Genomic DNA, 10654 nt, shown 5'->3' on the forward strand with positions numbered 1-10654 from the left:
CTCTAACCAGGGTCGAGCCGACGATCCTCGACCCTGCTGACATCCAGGCCCACTGGTGTCCAGCCGCCCCCGACCCCCACCTCAGGAGAGAGGTGTGGCGCAGCTCACAGGAGCTCCACGATTCACGTGGAGACGAGACGCCTGAAAGGACCAAACACAGGCTCAATTTCAAAACCTTGCACTTCCTAGTGGGATTGGTGAGCATGTTTCTGGCCCTTCACAATCAGATCTAGATAGGTTTAATAAGGGGGTGGATTTAAGGGTACAATTAACATGAGTTGTTGTCCCTCGATGTTCCGTGTGTTTCCTTATTTCATAATGATCTTTGTAGAGTATAAGATGCCTGTATTTGCCTTAGTTAGTACTGTGTCGTTATGATTTGTTTGTGTGTTTTTCCCCCCCATGTACTCCCTTATCTGCTTGCATTTGATTTGATATTTTTCCTTATGCAATAAAATTTCATTTTGTTTCATCAAACTTGGTCTGCAAGTGTTTTCTCTACATTGTAGTTCCTGCGCCTAAGTCCAGAGTACAGAATCTAAGGGGCGAGTGGGTCGAACCACTCAAGGTTTTACTGTGCAAGAGAGAGAGGCCTCTAGAGAGAGAAACCTCAGGAAAATCTCTCAAGGAAAACCCCTTACACATTCATAGTCAGGAAAACTTTCACACTTTAACACACAATTTCATACAACCTGAAATTCCAGCATACTTTTAAGGTTCCTTTCACTCAGCAAATCTTGTGTTTTACTTGTCTCGGTACAGATGCTAATAACTTACATGTTGGTAAAGCTTTAAGTTTATCTTTTTTCCTTTTTAAATTGGTGATTCAGCAGCTTCTCCTAGCTTTCCAAATCCCTGTTTGTTTGTTTTTTCTTCCTTTGCTGAGTTTTCAAATTTGTTAGCCTGCAAATTAGATCTTTTTCCTTCTTTATCTCTCCCTTCTGTTTCGATTCCTTACATTGTTTCTGGTAACAAGCTAAGATTACCATTCCCTCTTTATCTTTGGTTTCTCCCCCCCACTAAGCCTTTTGGCTCTCTGCACTGTCTTTTTTATTTTTTTTTATCTGCCAGGAATCGGGTTATAGAATCCAGGTCCCCCCACAGTGTGGAATCCTCCTTTCCATCTCCCTTTTTTTTTCATGATTCTAAATTCACTTGTCTCACTTCATATATCTCTTCTCAGATTTCCTTCTTTACTTCCTGTCAATCACTCCATTTAGTTAAACACACACACCAACCCTTTAGTCCCGAGGTTTTGATACTGTGGGGTCTGTGGCTCCCTGCATTCTACTTGATCCTGGCCATCACGTGGGACTACTGTCCTCTTAATTCCGGCTCAGGCTAGGCATTCAGACAGACCTCACCTTGTCCATTTTAACCTCTTTGTGACTGTAGAGTTTTATTTCATTCACTCGCTATTGTGCACCCATTCATTCGTTTGTTGAGGTTTCGCCGCCTCTCAGCTTAAAGGAATTCCCGCCTCCCAGGTTAGGGGACTTCCCGCCCCTGTCGGTTTATATTTAGGCCAGAAGGACTCGTCCTTCACCAATGAGGTTTCGCCGCCTCCCGGCTTAAAGGTTTTCCCGCCTACCGGGTTAGGGGACTTCCCGCCCCTGTCAGTTTACTGAGGTTTCGCCGCATCCTGGCTTAAAGGATTTCCCACCTCCCGGGTTAGGGGACTTCCCGCCTCTGTCGGTTTACTGAGGTTTTGCCGCCTCCCGGCTTAAAGGATTTCCCATCTCCCGGGTTAGGGTACTTCCCGCCCCTGTCGGTTTACTGAGGTTTCGCCACCTCCCGGCTTAAAGGATTTCCCGCCTCCCGGGTTAGGGGACTTCCCGCCCCTGTCGGTTTACTTTTTAACTGCCTTCAATTAAAGGTCTCTTTCTTTTTATAGTTCTTTTGTACGTCGATTCTTACTTGATGTTTCGCCAGCGATTAACCTCTAATTTTACAGGTGGCAATTAAAACATACTCACCTGTCTTAGGTTATCGTTGTCCGAGAGTCTTGTTCAGATTGCGTATCCCATCCTCGTCGCCAATTGAAGTAAGCCCCCAAAGTGCGGACCAAGTCAAATACAAGGTCGACGTCACCGGCTTGTTGTAAGAAAGACAGACCAACTAATTGAAGTCACAACGGTTTATTCAGGCCTGGGGAGAACCTTTCAGATTGCTGTCTGAATCCAACTCCACCAATATCCTAGCAACGTTCACAATTATACAAAAATTAAGCCCCTGCCCTAGGGGCCGGGGTAAACTTATCAGCATATACAGAGTTATAGCTAAATTGCAATTATAAAACCATGACATTTTCTCTTCCTGCCACCCACAAATCCCACATTTCAGTTATCAATTGGTCCCATCACCTCCTGTGACTGTGGGGCCTCATCTTAATTGCTTTACAACCATCCAATTGCCTGTAGCCAGGTGCTGTTGCTCGTTACATGTTTCCTTAAGATAATAGTCCTCATTAAGGCGTGCAAAGCACAGACTTTGGCCTCGTCTCGGGTTACCCCTGCAAAGCAAGCACATTCTAATTAGTCCCACCATACTTTGAAGAATGGAACCCTTTTGTAATTTATAACAAACAACTTCTTCCATGTGTTATCTGGTATATGTGCCGCCTCGCCTGGCTGACCAGACATCCTCCCTAATCTTTCTACGAGTTGCTCTGCAGTCTAATCTCTCAGCAGTTGAAGTCACCTAATCATGTTTTAAAACTTAGCTGGGTAAATGCAATATACAGACCTCTATATCGTTTAATTCAGGGTCGGGATTAACCCATTATCTCCACCTTGTACATTGGTGCTGCAATTGAATCGTGGTTGTCTTGCCCTGTTATGCCCAATTTTTAATATCTTACTTCACAACCATGTCCGTTTCAGTTTTAGTCATTGGAATCAATATAAAATAATATGTTCAAACCTTGTCATTAATTCAGAAATTTAAGGTTACCATTACTGTAGCCACAAAAAGTGGAAAAGTGAATGCAGAATGATAGGGTAAATGAATAGCAACATAACCCAATGTCAAATGGTAAGTCTGTCAGCTATTCTTAAGATTATTTTTGAACTATTTACTACAAAACAACACGTTGAAAATGGGACTCAGTTTCTCAGGTAAATCGGAGGCACATTTTAACATTGCCCTATGTAGCCTGGCGCAGCTCACGTAGAGCACTTTGAAATTCTTCATTATCATGATCACACTCCAGGGCTTTCCCAAAGAATTCAATGACTTCTGATTTCTTGCCATGAACCTGTTGTATTAGCCCCAATATACCAAAGGCTACACTGTCTCTTGAATATTTATTCATTCGATCTTCAGCAATTTGTTTCAATTTTGCACGGCATTCCTTGTTCGTGTTGGTGTTAACTTTGAGTTTAAAGCATTCCTTGAAATGATGAATGGCATTCAGCTGGGATCCCTTCTCATACAGCTGGTACGATCCATAGTTCCAATGTATTAATTGTTTATTCCAAAGGTTGTAATCTTTATTTCTAAGCAGGCTGGCATAGATATCATCGACTTTGGAATATTCTTCAGATAGTGTAAGGATTTCTGCCAAATCAAGTATTGCAAAAATTATTATGTCCGTGTATGATTGAGACACAGACAGCAGGAGTTGAACAAAACAAGTCTTCAATGAAAGGAGTCAATTGGGAAACTGAAACTACAGAGGCTTACTAGCGCCTTTTATACAGGGGTGGTCACTGCCGGTACTGCAGTCTGAGACCAGTTATTCTCTTAAAGGTACATACACAACAATTCCTCCCCTTTTAGATAAACAGTACATAACATTCATTTAACAACTTAATGATAACTAATTACAATCACAATTACGGTTGCTAGATACATTGGTTGAGTTTAAGCAATTATAAGTTCAGTCTTTGAGGAGGCTTCCTGATTCTGTCTGGATAACGCCTCTTTGGGGTATCAGGTTCTTCTGGCAAGGTTGAGTCGGGATCAATGTCGTTGTTTGGTTCATCTGCTTCCAATATCACCGATTCTGCAGTAGCTGCAATTGGTACGTCAATTTCATTGCCAGGTGTATCAGATCGTGGTGTGGAGTTGAGGTTTTCCAGTGACTCTAGAATCTGGTCAGCATGGCATCTTACAATGCTCTCTCCAACGTCCACGGTATACATGAGAGGTCCTTGCCGTGTACAAATCGTTCCTGGCTGCCATTTCTCAGTGCGGTAGTCCCGGGCCAAAACTGGTTGACCTATCTTAAAACTCCTGGTCGGCCTTTCATTCATATTCTGAAACTGCCTGTTCTCCACATCTCTTCGGACGTTTGGCTTAACCAAATCCAAGCGGCATCGTAGTCTTCGATTGAAGAACATCATGGCTGGAGTTTGGTTGGTAACCGCATGTGTCGCATTCCGGTAGGCAAACAAGAAGTTGTCCACCTTGTGTTGTAGGGGTATATCTTCATTACACATTGCCTTGATAGCCTTCTTGAATGTTTGAACAAACCTCTCGGCCAATCCATTAGTGGCTGGATGATATGGGGCAGATATGTAATGCTTAACACCATTGTTCTTTAAGAACCTCCGGAACTCTTCAGACACAAACTGTGGTCCATTGTCAGAGCAAATCTGTTCAGGCAGCCCATTCCTGGCGAATATGGTTCGTAAAACTGTGATAGTTTTTTCTGTGGTGGTTGAGGACATTTTTATTACCTCTGGCCACTTTGAATGTGCATCTACCGCAATTAAAAACATCGAGTCCATGAAGGGACCAGCAAAATCAATGTGCACCCTTTGCCATGGAGATTAGGGCCACTCCCATGGATGCAGAGGAGCTTGTGGTGGGGCGTTTTGGACCTTCTGGCATCCTGCACAGCTCTTGGTCATCTCTTCGATTCCCGGCCACCACACAAACGCTCTGGCTAAGTTCTTCATTTTTACCCCACCCAGATGACCCTCATGAAGCTCATTGAGCACTCTATCCATCAACTTAGGTGGAATTACTACTCTGGATCCACACATCAAGGTTCCTCTGCACACTGACAGCTGTTCTCTTCTCGGCGAGAATGCTGGCAGCAGTGGTTCGCCATGTGCTGGCCATCCCTTCACCGTTAAATCATAGACCCGTGATAGTGTTGGGTCATTCCGTGTTTCCTTTTCTATGTTTGCATTCATCACAGGGAGACATTCGACTGTGGTCGAGTGGAATAACTCCATTGGATCCACTGCAAGGTCTTCTTCTTCCACCATCGGCAACGGTAGGCGCGACAATCCATCTGCATTCCCATGCTGTTTAGTTCCTTTGTACTCGATGTCATATTGGTGTGCCCCTAGGAAAAGGGACCACCTCTGCAGCCGTTGTGCTGTCATTATCGGTACGCCCTTCTGAGGGTTGAAAATGGAGACAAGAGGTTGATGATCGGTTAGTAGAGTAAATTTTTGACCGTGCAGGTAGTGATTGAACTTCTTCACCCCCCACACTAGGCTGAGGGCCTCTCTGTCAATCTGGGCGTAGTTACGCTCGGCAGAAGTTAACGAGCGTGACGCAAAAGCTATCGGCCTCTCTAAACCATCAAGGAATTTACGTGACAGTACCGCCCCAATGCCGTAGGGAGACGCATCACACGCCAGTCTGATCGGCAGTGCTGGGTTGTAGTGAGCCAATACTTCTTTTGAAGTGATTAAGTCCTTACTCTTCTGAAAGGCCCGCTTACAGTCATTGCTCCATTTCCATGCTACTCCCGTTCGTAGTAGGGCGTTCAGTGGGTGCAGAATTGTCGACAAATTCGGCAAAAACTTATGGTAGTAATTCACCAATCCGAGGAATGACCTCAGTTGCGACACATTTTCAGGCGCTGGGGCCTTAACAACTGCTTCAATTTTGTCAGGGGACTTATGTAACCCCTCTTCATCAATCACGTGGCCACAATACGATATCTGTTTCTTAAAAAACTCGCACTTGGGGCGATTGGCTCGTAGCCCATGTTCTCTTAGTCTAGTGAGCACCTGGTCTAGGTTGGCAAGGTGTTCACTGTCATTTTCACCTGTCACTAGGATGTCGTCCAAGTAACACTGAGTCCCCGGAATCCCTTGCAGGACTTGTTCCATCACTCTTTGCCATATCGCCGGAGCTGATGCTACTCCAAATACCAGTCGATTATACTGGTAAAGACCTTTGTGAGTGTTTATCGTGAGATATTTCCTAGAGGATTCTTCAACATCCATCTGCAAATATGCTTGTGCTAGGTCAATTTTTGTAAAACGCTTCCCTCCAGATAGTGAGGTGAAGATGTCTTCTATCCTTGGAAGAGGATATTGTACTGTGTGAAGGACTGGGTTCACCGTCACCTTGAAATCCCCACAGATGCGAACCTTCCTTGGCTCCTCAGACTTATTGCTTAACGTTTTCTTCATGACAGGAACGATGGGTGTCGCCCACTCGCTCCAGTCGACCTTAGACAACACGCCTGCCTTCTCCAGATTCTCCAGCTCTGCCTCGACGGCTGGGCGAATTGCATATGGTACCGGTCTTGCTTTGAAAAACTTGGGAATTGCATTCTCTTCTATTTTTATCGAGGTGGTTAAGCCTTTAAGAGTGCCCAGTTCTTGTTGAAATACCTCTTTGTCGTTAGCTAAGATTGTTGACAATCGTCCAGGAGTGACGTCTTCATCTTTTTTACCATCCACCGTCATTGCATGAATGGAGTGCCAATCTAAGCTTATCTTCCTGATGCATTCACGTCCCAATAACGGTGGTCCACCATTTTGCAGTATGTAGAGATACAATTTCTGTATTTTCTTGCCGTTGTATTCGACAGGCACCCTTATTTTTCCTCTGGGGTATACTTTTTGCCCCGTATACGTTGTCAAGACGATGGATGTCTCTCTCAAGGGTATGTGTGAGAATAGCCGCTCGTAGTCTCGTCGATTCATGACGGTTAGCGCCGATCCTGTATCCAATTCCATTTTAACTTGGGACCCTGCTATCGTGAGGGTGACCCAAATGGTTCGGTGATCCTCTTTTGCGATTACATTGTGAAGTTTGAGACAGCTTAGTCTCCTGTTTCCGGATTCACTATCGCTCATCTGGTCTTCGGAACTACTGTCCGCCATCTTTTGTACTTTCTTGTACGGTTCCTTAGTAGCCTTTTTGTTGTCGCTGGTCTTCTTCCCAGACCTGCAAACTCGTGCAATGTGTCCCATCTTCCCGCATTGCCTGCATATTTTGTCCTTGGACCAGCAGTCCTTCTGGTCATGGTTAGTTCTGCCGCAGCGATAACATTTTGCAAATCCCTGTGTCATTTCGTGGGTGCCGTATTCCTGTGGCTTTTGTTGTATTTCCGCAGCTCCCCTGGCTGCTGCTTCGTATGATACTGCCACGCTGAAAGCCTTATCTAGCGTCAGCTCTTTCTCTGAGAGTAACTTCTTCTGTGTTCCTTCACTCAGGAGTCCACAGACAAATTTGTCCCGTAGGGTATCTGCCAGTCTTGCTCCGAACTGGCAGTGCTTTGATAGCTTGCGTAGTTCCGTAAGGTACTCAGCATTGCTCTCATCTTTATGCTGAGTTCTCCTGTGGAATTTAAATCTTTCTGCTATCAGCAGCGGTGCAGGGTTTAGGTGTTCCTGTAGGACAGCAACAATTTTGTTAAAACTCTTCGCCTTCGGTTTGGCTGGAGTAATCAGGTCCCGCAATAGGCTGTACGTTCTAGCGCCCATTAAGTTTAGCAATACCGATGCCTTTTTCTCATCAGCTATTTTGTTTGCCTCGCAATATACCTCGACTCTTTCCACATACGTGGTCCTGTCCTCTATTGTATTATCAAAGGCAGTGATACAGCCAGTCTTCGGCATCTTGCAAATCTAAAATGGCGCCTCCCGCGCTTTGCCTTCTTCCCCGATTTAACAAAATGGCGCCTCCCGCGCTTTGCCTTCTTCCCCGCTGATTAAGATGGCGCCTCCCGCGCTTTGACTTCTTCTCTGCTGTTGCTAGCGCTGCTTTCCATGGTTTCCGTTGTAACCTGCAGCTCCTCGCGGTTACCTGCGCATTTAATATTTCTTTTTAAAAAAAAATTATTTTCCCGTCGTGGAACAACCCTGTGGGACTTTTGCCTCCCTCTTCTCGGGTCTGTACGCAGCCCGGCTTCGTAGCACCAGCCGCGCCCTGTGTGCTCCACGCTCTCTCTCTCCTCTTCCCGACAACGCTGCTTGGCCCCGTTGCAAGCCACCCGCTCGAGTTCACGACCACCGCAGCCCAGGAAGGATCAGTGTACTACCTGCCACTAGCCCGATTAGCTGAAGCACCATCGCCAGGAACCAGGCCCCGCTTTCGACAGCTTCTCCAGCAATCTTCAACTCCGCTAACTCAGGGGTGGATACCCACGGTCGACGCCCATTTCTACTGCTTCTTTCTTCCTTCTGGCCTCGACCTCTGCTCACTTCGCTTCAGGAATGGATCCCAGGAGGTGGTGCAGACTGTAGGTAAGTTCGTATATGCTCGTCGCCAGTATTAGGTCCGTGTATGATTGAGACATGGACAGCAGGAGTTGAACAAAACAAGTTTTTACTGAATGGAGTCAATCGGGAAACTGAAACTACAGAGGCTTACTAGCGCCTTTTATACAGGGGTGGTCACTGCCGGTACTGCAGTCTGAGACCAGTTATTCTCTTAAAGGTACATACACAACAAAAATAAGTGAGGGTTTCTGATCAAACACTGTTTGGAAATGGTACTTGCAAAGCTCAATCAATTTTCTGCTGTCTTCATGAGCAAAGAATTGACAAGGTTTTCTCCGCAGTGCAATCAGCTTAGTTTGGTAACATAAGCCGATCTGGTGGTGAAGGAGTGCAGAAGCTGATTTAACCTTCAGTGCCTTTTTCAATAGCTGTAAGGAATATTCAGCAGATCCCTGTTTTCTTAAAGCTTTGGCTGCATACTGAATTATATATGGATCATCAGGACACTTCAGCAGCACTTGTTCAAGTAATTCGTAACATTCGTCTGTTTGATTGAATTCCTGTAGTCTTAGAGCCAACATGATCTTGACAAAAGAGTCATTTGGGTTCAGTGCTAACGCGCGGTGTAACTGCTTCACTACCTTGCAGTGTTCAGGATGCTGTGGGTATCCAAAGGTTTCTTTAATTCGAAACAGAGAAGTTGCATAAGCTGCATTCCATTCAATGTCATCAGGATCCCCCTCCAGAGCCTTCTCAATACATTCATTTGCCTCTTCATAATAATTCCTGCCAAATCTCAACAGTGACCAACCCTTCTCCCCGTATACTTCAGGTATCAGTGCTGTATACCGAGAGCCATCAGTAAATTGTTGACAGATCCTCTCCAGCTTGTCGAGGTAGGATTGGGCCTCTGCCAGTTCTCCCATGTGATAATATACCCAGGCATAGTTTCCATAGGTGATGATGATCCATTTTTCATTTCGAATGTGTGATTCTTCCTCAGAATCTCTTCAGCTTCCCATAAATTATTGAACGACTCTCACAGTTGCCTCGCATACAGTTTACAAAAGCAAGTAGATTGTAAGCCATGGTTTGATATTTCACAATATCAGACGTTATTGTATAATTTAGTTGTTCCTGCAAATCATCCCATTCAACATTTTCCACCTGGAGATTCCACGTGAAGTGACATTGGAGCTGAAGTAATTTCACTTTCAGTGAGTTCCTCTCAGTATCACTGTAAGAAATATGTTTAAATATTTATTAGTTTTGTTACACATTCAGATAGGAATAGCGATGGGAAACCTAGCAACTCAGGAATAAGCAGCTCCAAAAAAGCTGACAACTCAAATAACAACCAGAAGCTCAAACACAGGAACAAATGAAAACAACAGACAGGAAAAGACCAGCTGGACCATGGAGCCTGTCCCATACCGTCATGGTGCACTTTAACACCACAACCTCCATTGCCCCTTGACGTAATAACACTCACTATGCACTTGGTTTGAGCATAAAGCAAGGCTTTAATCAACTTATTGCAGAACATGGAAGTCTAGTTGTATCCACCAGCTCCTTGTCTTTACAAAATGTCCCTGGCAAGCTGGGGCCAATGCCCGAGTATTTATACTCCTTGGACGGTGCCACCAGCTGGCCGTCCAGTGTTATTTCACAGGTAGTTTGAGATTTATGACACCCCTCCCCACCAGCCAGCCTCGCAGCTTCCCTGAAAATAGGCACAAGAGGGTCACAGCAAAGATCGTCAAAGGCTCAGGCCGCTGACACTAGGGAACTTGCAGCCAGCAGGAATCCAGAGTCGGATCCTGGGATCTTTCTGATTACATGGCTGAGCTACTCACTGCTTTAACCAGATGAGCCATTGGGAAAACTAAATTAATTCAATTGAACAAGGACCTGTGTCAGCCGTGGCTCAGTGGTAGCTCTGTCACTTCTGAGTCAGACGGTTGTGGACTTAAGTCCCACTCCAGAGACTTCAGTGTGAAATCGAGGCTGACAATTCAGTGCTGTACTGAGGGAGTCCTGCATTGTCAGAGGTGCATTCTTTTGGATGAGACATTAAACCGAGTCCCCATCCACCCTGTCACATGGATATAAAAGATGCCATAGCAATATTTCATAGAATCATAGAAAGATACAGCACAGAAGTCAGACATTCGGCCCATCGTGCCTGTGCCGGCTCCTTGAAAGTGCTGGCCAACTAGTTCCACTCCCCA

The 10654-nt window shown here is 45.2% G+C and overlaps 1 pseudogene; it reads right to left on the reverse strand.

Annotated features, from left to right (window-relative positions):
• Positions 1–3145: 3145 nt before the first annotated feature.
• LOC147113594 (interferon-induced protein with tetratricopeptide repeats 5-like) lies at positions 3146–10300 on the reverse strand (annotated as a pseudogene).
• Positions 10301–10654: the final 354 nt, after the last annotated feature.

The sequence above is a fragment of the Somniosus microcephalus genome, chromosome 8, assembly GCF_052327205.1.
Source record: "Somniosus microcephalus isolate GS21.2 chromosome 8, FLI_Smic_1.0, whole genome shotgun sequence".
NCBI lineage: Eukaryota > Metazoa > Chordata > Chondrichthyes > Squaliformes > Somniosidae > Somniosus > Somniosus microcephalus.